At 40.7% G+C, this 17,796-nt stretch overlaps 1 long non-coding RNA gene and 1 pseudogene across 3 annotated transcripts in view; one reads left to right on the forward strand and one right to left on the reverse strand.

Moving 5' to 3' along the window:
• The window catches only part of LOC128314068 (uncharacterized), a 132,372-nt gene that overhangs the window by 4,776 nt on the left and 109,800 nt on the right, over positions 1-17,796 (forward strand). The gene's annotated exons all lie outside the window — the stretch shown is intronic.
• Positions 12,981-14,381, reverse strand: LOC106988656 (heterogeneous nuclear ribonucleoprotein D-like; annotated as a pseudogene).

A 17,796-nucleotide genomic window follows, 5' to 3' on the forward strand; every position in this document is an offset into this window, starting at 1 on the left:
TAATATGCACATATAAAAAAATATACACATACATATATTATGTATGTGTGTTTGTGTTTTCGCAATTACATAATAACTACCCCCCTTTCAATCTGCTAGTAAAATATTCATACAGAGCTACCAGGTTGGTGAACACGTGGAGGTGCTGGGAGAGTGGCTTTCCCAGAAAGGGCATGGAGCTTGGCACCCAGTCCCACATACCTTGTCTTACGCCTCTCTTCCAATTTGGATGTTCATCTGTATCCCCCTTTATCATATCCTTTTGTAATGAACTGGTAAATGTAAAAAAAATATATATTATATATAATATATATATATATGTGTATATATATATACACACATACATATATATGGTTTAAATATATATATATACACACATATATATATGGTTTAAAAATATATACATATACACACATATATATATGTGAGTATATATATATTTTTTTTTCTTTTTTTTTAAACCAGTGAGGGAAGTGGAATGTAAACCTCTCACCTTGTTATTGGTCTTATTTACCTCGGGTAAGGCTCAGATGTGGTTAAATAGGCAGAGGCTTTTTCTGGGCAAGCATTTAAAAAGTTAAGCAGGAAAAGGATAAAACCAGAGTTACTAAGTTATAAAACTGAAAGCTAAACTACTTAGGTAAGATAGGGTGCAGAAATCATACAATAAAAGCATGATGGCTTTGGAGGTCCATCCAACAAGAAGGACTTAGCTTCTTGATACTTGTGGTTTTGTTTCAACCACTGTTTTGTTGTTGTTGTTAAGGGGTTAGAGATCAGAAACATAAAAATGAAAAACAAAAAAATTACACCTGTTTTTATTACTAGTTTGCTCATTTAAAAATGTTCTCATAGACAACATTTATTTTATAAACTGTTATTAAAGAAAGACTCATAAGTGTGTAGAGAATTTTGTAATCTAAGTAATCTCTAAGATGAAAACCTGTAACTCTAAGCAACTATGTAAAATATAAAGAGGAAGTGGAGAAAACTTCAGATTTAACTTTGATTTTGGAGTAAGAAGATCTTTGATGCTCGTTAATAAATATGTAGAACCTTTACTTGACACATCCCCAAAGGCAAGGGAATTAAAAGCAAAAATGAACTACTCGGACCTTATGAAGATAAAAAGCTTCTGCACAGCAAAGGAAACAACCAACAAAACTAAAAGGCAACCAACGGAATGGGAAAAGATATTTGCAAATGACATATCAAAGGGCTAGTATCCAAAATCTATAAAGAGCTCACCAAACTCCACACCCAAAAAACAAAGAATCCAGTAAAGAAATGGGCAGAAAACATGAATAGACACTTCCCTAAAGAAGACATCCAGGGGCGCCTGGGTGGCGCAGTCGGTTAAGCGTCCGACTTCAGCCAGGTCACGATCTCGCGGTCCGTGAGTTCAAGCCCCGCGTCAGGCTCTGGGCTGCCGGCTCGGAGCCTGGAGCCTGTTTCTGATTCTCTGTCTCCCTCTCTCTCTGCCCCTCCCCCGTTCATGCTCTGTCTCTCTCTGTCCCAAAAAAAAAAAACGTTGGAAAAAAGAAGACATCCAGATGGCCAACAGGCACATGAAAAGATGCTCAACATCGCTCCTCATCAGGGAAATACAAATCAAAACCACACTCAGATCTATCACCTCACGCCAGTCAGAGTGGCCAAAATGAACAAATCAGGAGACTATAGATGCTGGCGAGGATGGGGAGAAACGGGAACCCTCTTGCACTGTTGGTGGGAATGCAAATTGGTGCAGCCACTCTGGAAAACAGTGTGGAGGTTCCTCAGAAAATTAAAAATAGACCTACCCTATGACCCAGCAATAGCACTGCTAGGAATTTACCCAAGGGATACAGGAGTGCTGATGCATAGGGGCACTTGTACCCCGATGTTTATAGCAGCACTCTCAACAATAGCCAAATTATGGAAAGAACCTAAATGTCCATCAACTGATAAATGGATAAAGAAATTGTGGTTTATATACACAATGGAGTACTACGTGGCAATGAGAAAGAACAAAATATGGCCCTTTGTAGCAACATGGATGGAACTGGAGAGTGTTATGCTAAGTGAAATAAACCATACAGAGAAAGACAGATACCATATGGTTTCACTCTTATGTGGATCCTGAGAAACTTAACAGAAACCCATGGGGGAGGGGAAGGAAAAACAAAAAAGAGGTTACAGTGGAAAAGAGTCAAAGCATAAGAGACTCTTAAAAACTGAGAACAAACTGAGGGTTGATGGGGGGTGGGAGGGAGAGGAGGGTGGGTGATGGGTATTGAGGAGGGCACCTTTTGGGATGAGCACTGGGTGTTGTATGGAAACCAATTTGACAATAAATGTCATATATTAAAAAAAATAATAAAAAAAATCAAAACAAAATAAATGGGTAGAACTTTTGAGTAAATAACGAGCTCAAGAGAAATCTAACACCTCCTCAGCACAACAATTAAGCACAAACGTCAGAAACATTCTCCCAGTAGAGTATGTATTTTAAGGAGTTCTTGTCCTCTTCCTTCTTTTGATGGACAGGTTCTCTATCTGTGTTGATTTCCGTAGTATCCTCAGTGCCTGGAACAGTGCTTGGCACATAGCAGACCCTTGATAAATATCTGTTGACCTCCTAACTATTGGAATGCCAGCTGTATAAGTTTGTAAAGTTTCTGTTTTTAGAGAATCACTTCAAAGGGAAACACCTGCTCTTATTCTGCTGCTTTCAACTGTCAACCAACATAACGGACAGAGAACAAGTATCAGAACTCAAGTCTCTGTGATCATTTTCGTGACTGACAATGGCTGAAACACAATAAATCATGGGAGTATCATCTTTTGCTCGTGACATAGACTAATTACGATAGTGTCCCAATAGTGAATTTTACACAAATTTAAATATCCCCAGAATTCAAAAACTCATTTAGGAACCTAGTCAGAAAGAGGCCTGGGCACTAGATTTGGAGATGGTTGTTCTTGGAGGATAAAGTTGATAAGCGTAAGCTTCTCAGTGCAGTGTTAAGTGTGCTACAGTCTAAGCTTTTATATCTAATAGCATGATTAACTATATCCTCAAGTCTGGCTTATTAGTTTTAATGGCCTAACTCAAATGCCCTTACAGGGGTTTATTCTCAAATATTTTGGAGACAAGATGTTTATAGTAATGTTAAAATTTGATAAAATTCCCACAAGGTTCTTAGAAATTTCATTTCATATGTTGCCTCAGTAGCTGGTCAAGGACTTTTTTTTTTCTTTAACATAATGGTCTTCATCAAACCAAGAACTAGTATTAAGAGTTTAAGCCCTGGGGCGCCTGGGTGGCGCAGTCGGTTAAGTGTCCGACTTCAGCCAGGTCATGATCTCATGGTCCGTGAGTTTGAGCCCCACGTCAGGCTCTGGGCTGATGACTCAGAGCCTGGAGCCTGTTTCCGATTCTGTGTCTCCCTCTCTCTCTGCCCCTCCCCCGTTCATGCTCTGTCTCTCTCTGTCCCAAAAATAAATAAACGTTGAAAAAAAATTAAAAAAAAAAAGAGTTTAAGCCCAATATTTGCCATAGTGAATAAAATTGTTTATTTTATTTTATTTCACTTCGTTTTACCTATTTATGTATGTATGTATTTTATTTTTGTGATATACCACTTGAATTTTTTTTTTCAAATTTTTATTTAAATTCTAGTTAGTTAACATATAGTGTAATATTGGTTTCAGGAGTACAATTTAGTGATTCATTACTTACATGTAACACCCAGGGCTCATCATAACAAGTGCCCTCCTTAATGCCTATCACCCATTTAACCCATCTCCCCAACCACTTCCCCTCCAGCAACCCTCAGTTCATTTCTCTGTAAGTGAGGACTCTGTTATTGTTTGCTTCCCTGTCTTTATTTTCCCTTCCCCTATGTTCATCTGTTTTGTTTCCTAAATTCCACATGTGAGTGAAATCATATGGTCTTTTTCTTTCTCTGACTGACTTGTGTTGCTTGGCATAATACACTCTAGCTCCATCCACACAGTTGCAACTGGCAAGCTTTCTTTTGATTGCTGAGTAATGTTCCATTGTATATACATCACATCTTCTTTATCCGTGGAATTGTTTGTTTTAGAGGCAAAAGAAGATTATCCCTGAGGGCAATTGAAACAGTTTTTAGGAATCTTCAAACTACAAGCAGTGGTCCCAGTGAAGAAGCATGTTTGAATATCTCTTTCAACCACTGTAATTTTGCTCATCCAACCACGTGTGTCAAAAATTACAGTATGAAGGAAATGGCCAGTTTTCTTATTTGTCCTAAATTCCTGTGCTAACTTCAGAAGGTGGTGAGCATGAAGGGAAGGTGACCTTTGTTACAGGGAGTTTAGCCTGTGTTGGGAGGTTGGAGAAGAAAAAGCCTTCATGGGAGTAGCTAGACATTTCAAAAAATTGCACTGCATTAGTAGAGATAATTACAAAGTAACTCAAGTAAGAGAAAGTTGTCTCCTTCCCTGGCTCCTAGAAAGGGAAATAGGGAACTTTTGTATCAGTCCCACTGAGATTAAGCAACCAACAGGGAAGCTGTTGGTAAGGAGACAACTGGTGCAGAGATGGTGCTATTGGTAATATTCTACAGAAGGATGAAGGGAGGAGGGATAGGATTTGGACACTTCCTGCAGTCTGACGAGAGCTTTCTATTGTTTCCTCTTTTAGGCCTCAATCTTGTGTTTTCAACACTGTGTCATTTTTCTCTTTCTCAGCATTTTCTCATGTGTTCAGTCTTCTCATTTCATTATGCTAAGCCAGAGAGTTGGTGCTAACAGGCTATCTGCTTGCTGTATACATTATTTGTTAATACGATTTGCATGTCAGTATGGGTTACTGATCAAGGACATGGGAGAGTCAAATGATCAAATAAATGGAAGAACACAAGAGTGGGGATCGGTCATAAGGATTGAGGTACAGAGTATAAAAAAGCAGAATGTTTAATCATAGTCAGTAGTCCAAAGATCTATAGGAATAGTTCTCAACCAGGGCTTCACACCAGAACCACTTGGGGAATATGCATTTTAAAGATACAGATGCTAGGGCCCCAGCCAGACTTACTAAGTCAACATTACTGGGATCAGGTCCAAGATGTGAATTTTTTTTTCTAGATTCTGTAGATGATTCTAATGCAAACTACTGTCCAAGAGCTACTCATTTAGGGAATAAACTAGAAGTTATATATCTGTTTCAAGGACAGGCAAGAATATTTGTCTTAGAGGAGAGCAGAAAAAAATTTCTGGAGTCTCAGTGCTCTGTGGCAAGACATATGTTCTCATGATATAGAAAAGGAGACACTGAATCTGACAGCTTCCTTCAGAAATCCATTTCAATAGCCAAATTCCTATCAGGACGTTGTTCCTCATGTGAAAACCGTTTGTTTGTCCTTTGTAGAGAAAAGCAAACCAAAACAAAACTGATCACTGTCTTTGTGTCTTGTGTATATACACCATTTCTTCACTATAGTGCCATTATCAAATCCCAGTCAGAAAGCTGTGGGTGAAACTAGATGAAGTAATTTTATGACACACTCAATAACTAAGCCAGTACATTTACTGTATTGTGGATTAGGTAGCAACCCCAGTGCGGTCACTTCACTGTCTCTTAAAACTTCAGTTTTTGAGAAATAACCATAATTCCTCTTATCTTTCTTCAGAGATGTTATTTTCTAAAATACGGCTCTTTACTAATCTTTTCCTTCATAGTTTACACATTTGGTGTCTTATTTAAAAAATCCTCCCCTCGAGGGAGGCAAACCATAAGAGACTCTTAAATACAGAGAAAACACTGAGGATTGATGGAGGGGAGCGGGGGAGAGGGGGAAATGGGTGATGGGCATTGAAGAGAGCACTTGTTGGGATAAGCACTAGGTGTTGTATGTAAGCGATGAATCACGGGAATCTACCCCCCAAAACCAAGAGCATACTGTATACACTGTATGTTAGCCAACTTGACAATAAATTATATTAAAAAAACAAACAAACAAATAAATAAAAAATCCTCCCCTTAGGGCGCCTAGATGCCTCAGTTGGTTAAGAGGCCAACTTCGGCTCTGGTCATGATCTTGCCATCCATGAGTTTGAGCCCCACGTTGGGCTCTGTGCTGACAGCTCAGAGCCTGGAGCCTGCTTCACATTCTGTGTCTCCCTCTCTCTCTGCCCCTCCCCCACTCATGCTCTGTCTCTGTCTCAGAAATAAACATTAAAAAAAATAAAAAAAAATAAAATTGTTATTCTCTGTACTATTTTTCAGATTCGTATATATTATTAAAGCCCCTCTCTAGATTCAAAGTGTGGAAAATTCCTGTGCAATACAGAGTACTTCCGTAGCTCCTGCTATAGAGCCTAGATCAGAAAGCCCTCAATGGAGAGTAAAATGAAATAGGAATGTACAAAGAGATAAAAATCTATTAGATAGCAGAGCAGTATCAGGTAATGGAGATATAAATTACCTTACAGTCTGTGTATATTTCCCTTAGCAATACCAAAGAGGTGAGGCCTTAGCCTTGAGAAGAGTGAGCAAATGCAGGATGTGTGAACTAACGGCTGCTAATCTTCCTGTAGATATGCTTATCACATGTTTGTTGGCTGTCTAGCAGGGATATACTTATCTGTTTGTCAAATGTCTAGCAGGGATACACTTATCATCTGTTCGTCAAATGTCTGGCGGGGCCTTTAGGATACCCTTGAGCAAAAGCCACTTTACAGCTCCATGTCGGCTCTGTTAAAAACCCAACCACCTGGAGGAAAGTAAAATTTTGATTAAATTCCTAGAAGGTGTTCCACATCTGAACCCTGCTCTGACCTCCCATGCCCACCTACTTCCTCAGGTCCTTGGCTTCACTTTAGCACTGGTTGTTGGAATTTGGGCTCCAATTCCTGAAGTCCTTTATGAACATCTATTATCTACTGGCTTTTGCCTGCCTCCAGGATTGCATCAGACACCTGGTTCTGCCCACCTGTGATTGATTTGGCTCACTTGTACACTCTGCCCTGTCTAATCAAAATCATAGGTCCTCCATATAGGATCCTTAATATTATTTCAAGCTGATGAGAATAAGCTTCCAACCATAACCTTCCAGCTGTTACCTGTTGGAGACTATTACTTGCACTTGCAAATCCAGACCTTTTGGATACTGTCCATATACTCAGATGGTCTAATTGACTATCATCCCAGCAAACAAGGCATTTCTATTGATATAAAATACAGTTGAACCTTAACATGGATTTGAACTATGCGGGTCCACTGATAATGCATTTTTTTTTGATAAATACAATATAGTACTCTAAATGTATTTTATGATCTTTTCTCTTTTCTCGTCTTTTGTTTTCTTTTTTCTCTTCTCTTCTCTTCTCTTCTCTTCTCTTCTCTTCTCTTCTCTTCTCTTCTCTTCTCTTCTTTCCTTTTCTTTTCTTTTCTATAGAGAGAGACAGAACATGCAAGCTGGGGAGAGGGGCAGAGGGGGAGAGAGAGAATCTTAAGCAGGCTCCATTCTCCGCATGGAGCCCAGTGCAGGGCTGGATCCCACAACCCTGGGATTGTGACCTGAGCCGAAATCAAGAGTCAGTCACTCAACCAACTGAACCATCCAGGTGCCCCTAAAACAAACTATTTTATTTAGAGAGATTGTTTCTGTTTGTCTTACTAGTCATTTTTTGTGCCCATAGGGGCCAACCAATTACAGACCTTTCTTCTGTAGTCACATGCCCCTTCTGACCCCAGTTTGGGAAGGTTCTTCACTCTTCAGGACTCATCTGATTAGATTTGGTCCACCTGGGTAATATCTTTGTATCTCAAGGTCCTTCACTTAATCACACATAGCTTTGTGCACTTTTTTCCAAGTCCCTTTTGTCATGTAAAGTAACATGTTCACAGGTTCTGGGAATAGAACATGGATATTTTAGGAAGGTCATTATTCAGTCTATCATACATTTTTTTTTCCATAGGAACACTGACAAACCAGACTATTCACAAACTGAATAAATGCCATTCTGTAATAGCATAATTACCCTTAATATATGTCTTCCCAACTAGATTATAAACCCCTATTTTTGGTTCCTAGAATTTAGCTCAGTGCCCTGTATAAAGTCAATTCTCAACAGGGTTTTGTTTATAAGAAACATATGGAGGTAAGTAGGTAGATATATAGGGATATGGATATGTACGTACACACAGAAAGCAAACATAAAACAGCCTATTTAAAAAGGATTTTTTTAATGTTTATTTTTGAGACAGAGAGAGAACAGGGTAGGGGCAGAGAGACTGGGGCTGGGGGACACAGAATCCAAACCAGACTCCAGGCTCTGAGCTATCAGCATAGAGCCTGACGTGGGGCTTGAACTCAAACTGGGAGATCATGACCTGAGCCGAAGTCAGATACTTAACCAACTGAGCCACCCAGGCGCCCCTAAAACAACCTATTTTATTTAGAGAGATTGTTTCTGTTTGCATCACTGGTCAGTTTTTGTGCCCATAGGGGCCAACCAGTTACCAGGGATCACTGGGATGGGCCTATCATCTGAGTCTATGGGGGCTGATCTAGAACTGGGATGGACCAGGAACCTGATTTCATGGAGCCAGCCTGGAGACCGGGGTCAGAGAGGCCAGCTTGGCACTAGGGTGAGCCTGGAATCTGGGGCTGCAGGAGTCATCCTGTCACCTGTGGTCTTGGGGGGCCAGCCAGGAAGTTAGGTCTACAGGTCCAGACTAGTGCTAGTGCAGACCATGAGCCTGGGTCTTTGGAGCAAGCCTTAAGGCTGGTGCCTTGGGGACTGCCCTGGTGATGGGATGAGCTAGGAGCCTGGGTCTGTGGCAGCCTGTCTAGTCTAGATCCACAGAGGCCAGCATGGTGCTGGGGGTAGTAAGGGGCCTGAGGCCACAGGGTTTGGCCTGGTGTTGGGGTGGACTGAAAGCCTGGGCCTGTGCCGGTCACCCTTGTGCTGGGCCCGTGCCGGTCACCCTTGTGCTGGGCCCAGCCAGGAGCTTAAGTTTGTGGGTACTCGTTTGGAGCCTCGGTGTGTGCAAACTATTGGGGAGCCAGGAGCCACAGGAACTACCCAGGGCCATGGGCAGTGGCTGGTGCTGGGATATGCCAAGAGTCTGGGTTCTTAGGATCTTACCAGGAGCCTAGGGCTATGGAAGCCTTCTGGGGCCACTGGAACTGGGCAGCACTCAGATGAGCCAGGGGTCTGGGTTTGTAGCATCCCCCTGGGAACCTGGAGCCAAGGGAGTCCCCTGGGACCATTGGGGCCTAAAGGCACTGGAGTGATGTGGGGACTTGGGTTTGTGAGAGCCTGTAAAGAGGCACCTAAGGCTGTAGGTGTTGACCTGGTGCTGGGGCAGGGTGGCTCTGGCTGGGGTCCACAGTGAAATCATATAGTCACTTCACTCACCTCCCATGGAGAGGGTCTCTCTCTCAGCCTAGGCTGTCCTGGCTTAGAGGAGGGGTGATGGGAACAATATGAATGTATTTCTTATCATCCTCAGTGAGTCTTTTCCTATTTCTCTGCTTCACCCAGATTCTGTAATCTATCACTTGGAATCCTTGGCTCTTGTGAAGGTATTTTCATACATGCATAGTTGTTTAGATTAATGCCTCTGGGATGAAATGAGTGCTAGAAATTCCTATGCTGCCGTTTTGGTGATATCACTCTCCTCCTGGGTCATGCTTTTTGATCCACTCTGACAATCTCTGTCTTTTAATTAGTGCATTCAGACTGTTGACATTCAAAGTGATTATTGATATAGTTGGATAAATAGCTATCACATTTGTTACCATTTTCTATTTGTTACCTCTTTTCTGCCTTTTGTGGTTTTAACTGACCATTTTATATAATTCCATTTTTAATCCTTTTTTTTTAGCGTATCAGCTATACTTCTGTTTTGCCTTTTTTAAGTGTTTGCCTAGAATTTGCAATATAGATTTACAACTAATCTAAGTCCACTTCAAATAACACTATACCTCTTCATGAGTAGTGCAAATACCTTATCATAATAAAATAATCCTGATTTCTTCCTCCTATTGCCATACTTATAAGTAAGTATACATACATACATATAGAAGCATATATCGCCAAATCCAGTGTTGTTATTATTTTGAACAAACTGTTATCTTTTAGATCAATACGAAGAGAAATAAAAATTTTTATTTTGCCTACACTTATTTCTTCTCCAGCGCTCTTCCTTTCTTTATTTAAATACAAGTGTCTGACATATATCATTTTCCTTCTCTCTACAGAACCTCTTTTAAACTTTCTTGAAAGGCAGGTCTACTGGCACCGAATTCCCTTAATATTTATTTGTTTGAAAAAGTCCTTATTTCTTTTTCATTTTTGAAGGATAACTTTGTAGGCTACAGAATTTTAGGTTGGTGAGTTTTTCTGTCAACACTTTATTTTTTATTTATTTCATTTATTTATTTATTGAGGGGGGAGGGGGAAGGGCAGAGCAAGAGAAGGGGAGAGAGAATCCCAATCTCGTGAACCGTGAGATCATGATCTGAACCGAAATCAAGAGTCTGACACTTAACCACTTAACCGACTGAGCCACCAAGGTGTCCCTCTGTCAACACTTTAAACGTTTCACTCCCATTTTTTCATACTTGCATGGTTTTTGAGAAGTCAGATGTCATTCTTATCTTTGCTAGTCTGTAGGTAATGGATTTTTATCCTTGGGCTTCTTTCAGGATTTTCTGTAGTTTGAAACTGATATGACTAAGTGTAGTTTTGCAGGGGGATTTATCCTGTTTGGTATTCTCTGAACATCTTGGATCTGCAATTTGTTGTCTGACAATAATTTGGGGGAAATTCAGTATGGTTTCAAATATTTCTTCTGTTCGTTTCTTCTGGCATTCCCATTGTGTATATGTTACATTTTTTGTACCCAGTTCTTGGATATTTTGTTGTTTCTTTTTTCAGTCTTTTTTCTCTTTGCTTTTCAGTTTGGGAAGTTTCTACTGAAGTATCTTTTTTTTTTTTTAATTTTTTTAATGTTTTATTTATTTTTGAGACAGAGAGAGATAGAGCATGAACGGGGGAGGGTCAGAGAGAGGGAGACACAGAATCTGAAACGGGCTCCAGGCTCTGAGCTGTCAGCACAGAGCCCGACGTGGGGCTTGAACTCACAGACCGTGAGATCATGACCTGAGCCAAAGTCGGACGCTCAACTGACTGAGCCACCCAGGTGCCCCCTACTGAAGTATCTTTAAACTCAGAGATTCTCTCTTCAGCTGTGTCCAGTCTACTAATGAGTCCAACAAAGGCATTATTCACTTTTGTTACAGTGTTTTTTATCTCTAGCATTTCTTTTTATTCTTTCCTAGAATTTCCATATTTTTGCTTACATTGCCCATCTGTACTTGCATGCTGTCTACTTATCAGAGAACTTAGTATATTAATTATAGTTGTTTTAAATTTCTGATGTGATAATTCCAACATCTATCTTGTATCTGAGCCTGGCCCTGAGGCTTCCTCTGTCTCTTCCACTTATGTTTTTTGCTTTTTCATATATCTTGTAATTTTTTCTTGGAAGCTGGGCATGATGTACAGAGTGAAAGGAACTGCTATAAATAGGCCTTTAGTAATGTGATGGTAAGATGGAGGGGAAGGGAAGTTTTATAATCTTATGATCTGGTCTCAGTCTTTTAGTGTGCCTGTGCCTTTGGACTGTGAACCTCTAAAGTGTTTCTCAGTCCTCCTCCCTCCATACCCTTAAGTGAGACAGGATGGCTAGAGGGGGCTGGAAGTGGATCTTTCCCTTCCCCCAGGCTAGTTAGGCTCTGATAATACCCCAGCCGGTTAAGCTGTGATTAAATAGTACCTTCTGAAGGCAGACCTTGTTAAGAACAGAATGCTCTGGTATATTTTTAAATGGTTTCTTTTCGTCTTCCCCTGCCAAAAACGTAGTGGGGAAGAAAGAGTGTGGATTTTTCTCCAATATTCAGTGTGAGAATGTAATAGAGATCCAGGAATTAACTCACAAAAGTGTGGGAGCCCCCATTGACTGGGTCCCCCTGGAGTTTTTAAATCTCAGAGTTATCCACATTGAGTGCCCAGCAGTTCGTAAATTACTGTTCAGGTTTCCCTACCCTGGCACTGGTTTGCACAGTTTGTTGCCCTAGTAAGTTGTGATTCTATGTATTTGCCTGTTGATCTTTCCAATTTGGGGAACAACATTTTGCCCTGTGACCTCACTTGTCTTTTGATTGTAAGGAGAGCTGTTGATTTTTCAGTTTGTTCAGCTTTTTATTTGTTGTTAACTTGGAGTGACAGCTTTCAAGCTTCTTGTAAGCTGGACTGGAAACCAGAAGTGTTTTATTTACCTTTTCGTCACTGAAATATTAAAGACTCAGTGATTCTGTGTGAACCATTGCTAAGCTTCTCCTAGCAGTTCCCATCTGTTTTTTTGGTTCTCTCTAGTATTTCACTGGGGCTCACAGAAGTTACATATCAATGGACTACATGTTCTATTGGCAGAATGTGCCCTAGTATGTATGAAAAGTGTGAAAATATGAATAAGTGGAGTGACTTGATCAGTCCTACCCTTTCTGATGAGAGTTTCCCAATCTGTCATTCAGTCACCTTACCCTTCTTCCCTTTGATTCTTAATCTGACCCCTCTTCCATTCCATGGTATAACCCAAAAGTTCTCATTAGCTTATTCTATTTTCCCAGATTTTTTTTTTTGTTTTTTTCACCATACTTATAGTTTTGCATACTCTTTTATGGACCCTGATTGTACCTTTTGTAGTGAGCATTTTATAGATTTTAAATATTTGTTGCTTTACATCTTTTGTTTTTAGGATGATATAATCTGTTGGACTGTGGTTAGGCTGAGGATTCAAATAAATATCTCTTTCATCTTTAATCTTTCAGTTCCTTATGTTTCATGTCTTTTCTTGTGAGTGGGCTCAAACTCCTCACTTTCTGTATTCCTTATTTTTTTCCCTTAGCTTTTTATTGTATGTAGGAATTCTGGTCAAATCAATATAGGTTAGCCTCACATATTTTTTTCCACATAAGGAAGCATTTATTTGAGGTTTAAGATGAATCATACAGATAAAGTTTGTATAAACACAGATCCACATCAAGTCATAACACAGCAAAAGACAAAGTAAAAACAAAGAAAACTAATGGGTGGCTATATACAGTTGGACCCAGTGTGTCTTGTACATTAGAAAGTCTTTTACAAAATAGTCATCTTAGATCAACGGAAGATCAATCGTCCTGCAAGATAGGTTACTTTAGTGATCTCCTCTACAGGACAACATTTTCTGGTGTGTGCCTTGTGCTCTGCCTGTAACATGAGATAGACGTGGTCTGGGTGACACACAACCTGCAGTGAAGTTCCCACTGTTTTCTCCAACATCCTCCTATGGCTGGTAATTGTTTTGGTGATTGCCACCCCCTCAAGACACCTTGCCATAAGTGCTCTGTTGGCCACTGTAGTCTACACATCCCTGTCCATATCCATAGTTCCCAAAGTTATACCCAATATTACCATAGCCGCCATAGCTACTATAGTTTTGAGACCAACATAGGCACTATTGTAATTTCCATATCCTTGATCATAATAGTTATTAAATCCTTGGCTCCTGTATTGGCCCCAACCTCATCCATGACCCCCAGTACCACCTCGTCCACCAGCTTCCTCCTTTTTGTTGTTGCTATCACTGCCTATATACCTCTTTGGGTTATGCAGCTTTGATTTCACACTTCCCAGAACCAGTTTGTTTTTATCTGTTACAATCTGTTTTCTAACAATTTCTTTACTGGCTCTTCAGCTGTATATGTGATAAAACAAAATCCTCTTCTTTCATTTGTTTTTGTGTCCATGGGAAGTTCAATGTCTTCAATCTTGCCAAAAGCTCCAAAATATTCCTTAATTTGTTCTTCAGGGGATGCCTGGTAGCTCAGTCAGTTAGGTGTCCGACTTCGGCTCAGGTCATGATCTCATGGTTTGTGGGTTCGAGCCCTGCGTCTGGCTCTGTGCTGACAGCTTGGAGCCTGGAGCCTGCTTCGGATTCTGGGTCTTCCTCTCTCTCTGCTCCTCCCCGACTCATGCTCTGTCTCTCTTTCAAAAATAAATGAACATTAAAAAAAATTAAAATAAATAAATAAATAAAATAAAACATAAAAAAAATTTAATTTGTTCTAAAGAACTATCTAGGCTCAATCCACCCACAAAAACCTATTTGGTGGAGGGGGGTTTCTTCCCTTTTAAAGTTTTGGCCCTTTCAAGGTCTATCAATTTGCCGTCCAGTTTGTGTTCTTTCAGTTCCAGTACCCACCATCCTGACTTTTGCTCGTGTTGATCTTGGATCCCTCTGCGAATCCCTCTGTGTTGCTGTACTTGTTCATGTCCTCCATGGTGGCGGAATAAGTGGGAGGGTGGGTTGGGGGGAGGGAGGGTGCTGGAGTGCAGGTCAGGCCTGGCAGCAGCTGCAGCAGAGCATTGTAAGGAGCTGGATTTAAAATGGTGGCTGAAGATGGGGCTCCTGGGTGGCTCAGTTGGTTAAGTGCCCGACTTCGGCTCAGGTCATGATCTCACGGTCTGTGAGTTTGAGCCCCGTGTCGGGCTCTCTGCTGTCAGTTCAGAGCCTAGAGCTTGCCTCAGATTCTGTGTCTCCCTCTCTCTCTGCCCCTCCCCAACTCACACTCTGTCTCTATCAAAAAATGAATAAACGTTAAAAAAAAATTAAAATGGTGGCTGAAGAGCTAGCCTCACCTCACATATTAATTTTCTTTTTTCAATGACATTTTTCTCACTGCCACCTTGTACCTTACCACTTCATGCCTCATCTTCCATCTAGTCTATCTCCTTTCAGTATCTCCCCATTCCATATTATTTTTCTGTAACAATGGAATACTTAAAAAAAACCAAAAACTCAAGTAACAGAAAACTCAAGACAGATTTAAACAATGAAAGTGATTTATTGGCTATTAAGACTAAAAAGACCAAGGTAGGATAGGCCACAGGGTTAGTTTGATTTAGTAGTCCAACCATGCCATCAAAGACCTGGCTTCTTTACCTTTCTCTGTTCTGCCTTCAGTCTTGTCAGCGTCAGTCCAAACCTGGCTTCTCTCAAAAACCAAACTAACTAACCAACTAGCCAAATCCAGAAATCCAAGTTTTATGTCTATATATACCACCCTGCCCAGAAAGGGAGAGTGTCCTCTTATTGGCTCTTCCAGAGTCAGAAGGTTGCTTTCCTAGAAGCTCCATTACTACAAAGGATACAGTGCATGTTACTGGACAAATTTAGTTCAGCTGTCCTTCCTGAACCTCCCTCTATGCTGGAGAAATGGCATGCACTATGTGGCTCAGGTATAGGTTACCTGAACTTAGCCTTGCTGAATGGGGACTGGGATGACCTTAGATTAATGAATCTAAGATGAATTTAGATTAATATGAGACTACTCCTAGAACTAGAAGTTCATCTGGCTTCTCCCTAAACATGTGAGAGAAGTTGACATCTGACTGAAAGTCTGGAAACTGTGAGGAAGGAGGATAGGGGAAATGGATTGCTAAGTGACAAAGAAATGATCCCTACCCTTGCACCTAGTTACTTCAGAAATTCGTAAAACACCATTTTTATTCTGTTGCTCTGCTACTGTAATCCAATGACCGAATCTGGCCTGCCACTTGTTTTTATAAATGATGTTTATTGAAACACAGCCATACTCACTTGAAAAGTATCATCTATGGCTGCTTTCAGACCACAGTGGAAGAGTTGAGTAGTTGTGTAGAGGGTTTTTTTGTTTGGTTTTTTGAGAGAGAGAGAGAGACAGACAGAGAGAAAGGGTGTGCCTGTGAGTGGGGGAGGGAGGAGAGAAGGAAGAGAAGGGAAGGTGGAGAAGGGGAAGGAGGGGGGAGGGGCTTTAAACTCATGAGCAGAGAGATCATGACCTGAGCCAAACTCAACACTTAACCAACTAAGCCATGCAGGCACCCCAGAAGAGTAGTTGAGTAGTTGTAACAGAGACCATATGACCTGCAGAACCTAAAATATTTATTATTCGGCCCTTTCAAAAAAAGTTTGCTGACCCCTGCCCTAGAAGATTAAATTTAAACTCATCCTTGATGTCAAAACCCTCTATCATCTATCCTCACTTTACTGATCTAATTTAATTGGCATTATTCACTGTATACAAACTCTAATCCATTCGGACTAGTTTATTCACCCACCCCAGACAGTGCACATTCAATCTCTACTTTTTAAATTTGTTCGTGCTTTATCCAAACTGGAATGCTCTCCTTCAATCTTAACATGTCTTTGAAGGCCCATCTCAAGTTTATGAAGTTTTCCTTATTACCTCAACCCACTGGAGCCTTCTTTCCTGCATTTATTATTTCCATCACACTATAATGCATTTTGAGTCTATATATGTTTTATAAATATATGCATATGTCTTATCTGTCCAATTAAATGCAAAACTCCTGGATATTTGAATCTTGGTAGTATCATATTTTTTGTATCCCTTACAGAATTTCAAGCAATGCTGGACCAAGAAGACATTTGAGTAATACTTACTAATCTTGTCAAAGTCTACCTCATATCCAGAATTAGTCTACTTCTTTGCATCCCCAGAATACCACCCTAATTTGAGCTCTACCTGCTCTCATCCAGCCTAATGTTGCTGTCTCCCAAGTGTCCAGTGCTCCTTCTGGCTCCCTACAATCTTCTCTGCACACAGTGAACAGACTGACTTTAAATGTTTAAATCAGGTGATGTTATTCTCCTACTTAATCTCCTCTACCTGCATGACATATCTCAGAGTAGTTGTGTTCTACCTCTGCCAAAATCTATGCCCCCCCGCCCCCACATCTTCTCTCACTTGTCAGTGGTCACTCAGCTCCCCTTTCTCTCAGTTCCTCTGTCTGGAATATTTTCCCTCCATGACACAAATGTCTGACCCCTCGTAATGTCTGCTCTCAGTTCTCTCCTCTTTGCCTGACCACCCAGCCTAAACAGCCTCCTCCCTCCTACATTTCACTCTAGAACACATCATCCAGTTTCACCTTCTTCATAGCCCTGATCTCAACAGACTATGTCTTGCTTACTTTTTTAACTGTTTCCCCTCTAAATGTGAGCTCCATGAATTTACTTAATTTGTTCACCACTGTATTTTCAGCCCCTAGAACAATGCCCAGTGTAGAAGAAGTATTTGGTAGCTCTTTGTGGAATAAACAAAACCGTTCGTAGATTTATTTCCTTTTGAAATAGCAAAAGAGAACTTTTATTCACTCCCATAAAAATTGCTAACCACCTTCTTCCATAGTGTTACCACTTAGGGTTTTGCACAAAGAAACTGTTCTTAGGGGGTACATTTGTTTCCTAGGGCTGCCATCACAAATTCAGCCACAAGCTGAATGGCTTAAAACAACAGAAATCTATTCTTTTACCATTTTGAAGGCCAGAAGTCCAGAATTAAATTGTTGGCAGGGTTGATTCCTTCTGGAGGCTCTGAGGGAAACGGTCCATGCCTCTCTCCCAGCTTCTAGTGGTTGCTGGCAACCCTTGACATTCTATGACTTGTAGATACAGCATTCCAGTCTCTGCTTCCATCTTCACATCACCTTCATCACCTTCTCTCTGAGAGAAGAAGGTGTGTTTTCTTCTGCCTCTGATATGGACACTCTCCCTGGATTTAGGGCCCACCCTAATCCAGTAAGAGCTCATCTAGGTTTTCAACTAATTACGTCTGTAATGATCCTGTTTGCAAATAAGGTCACATTCTGAGGTTCTGCATGGACATGAATTTGGGGGGGGGGGACAGTATTCATTAGGGGTTTTTA

This window comes from Acinonyx jubatus, chromosome C1 (assembly GCF_027475565.1).
Source record: "Acinonyx jubatus isolate Ajub_Pintada_27869175 chromosome C1, VMU_Ajub_asm_v1.0, whole genome shotgun sequence".
NCBI lineage: Eukaryota > Metazoa > Chordata > Mammalia > Carnivora > Felidae > Acinonyx > Acinonyx jubatus.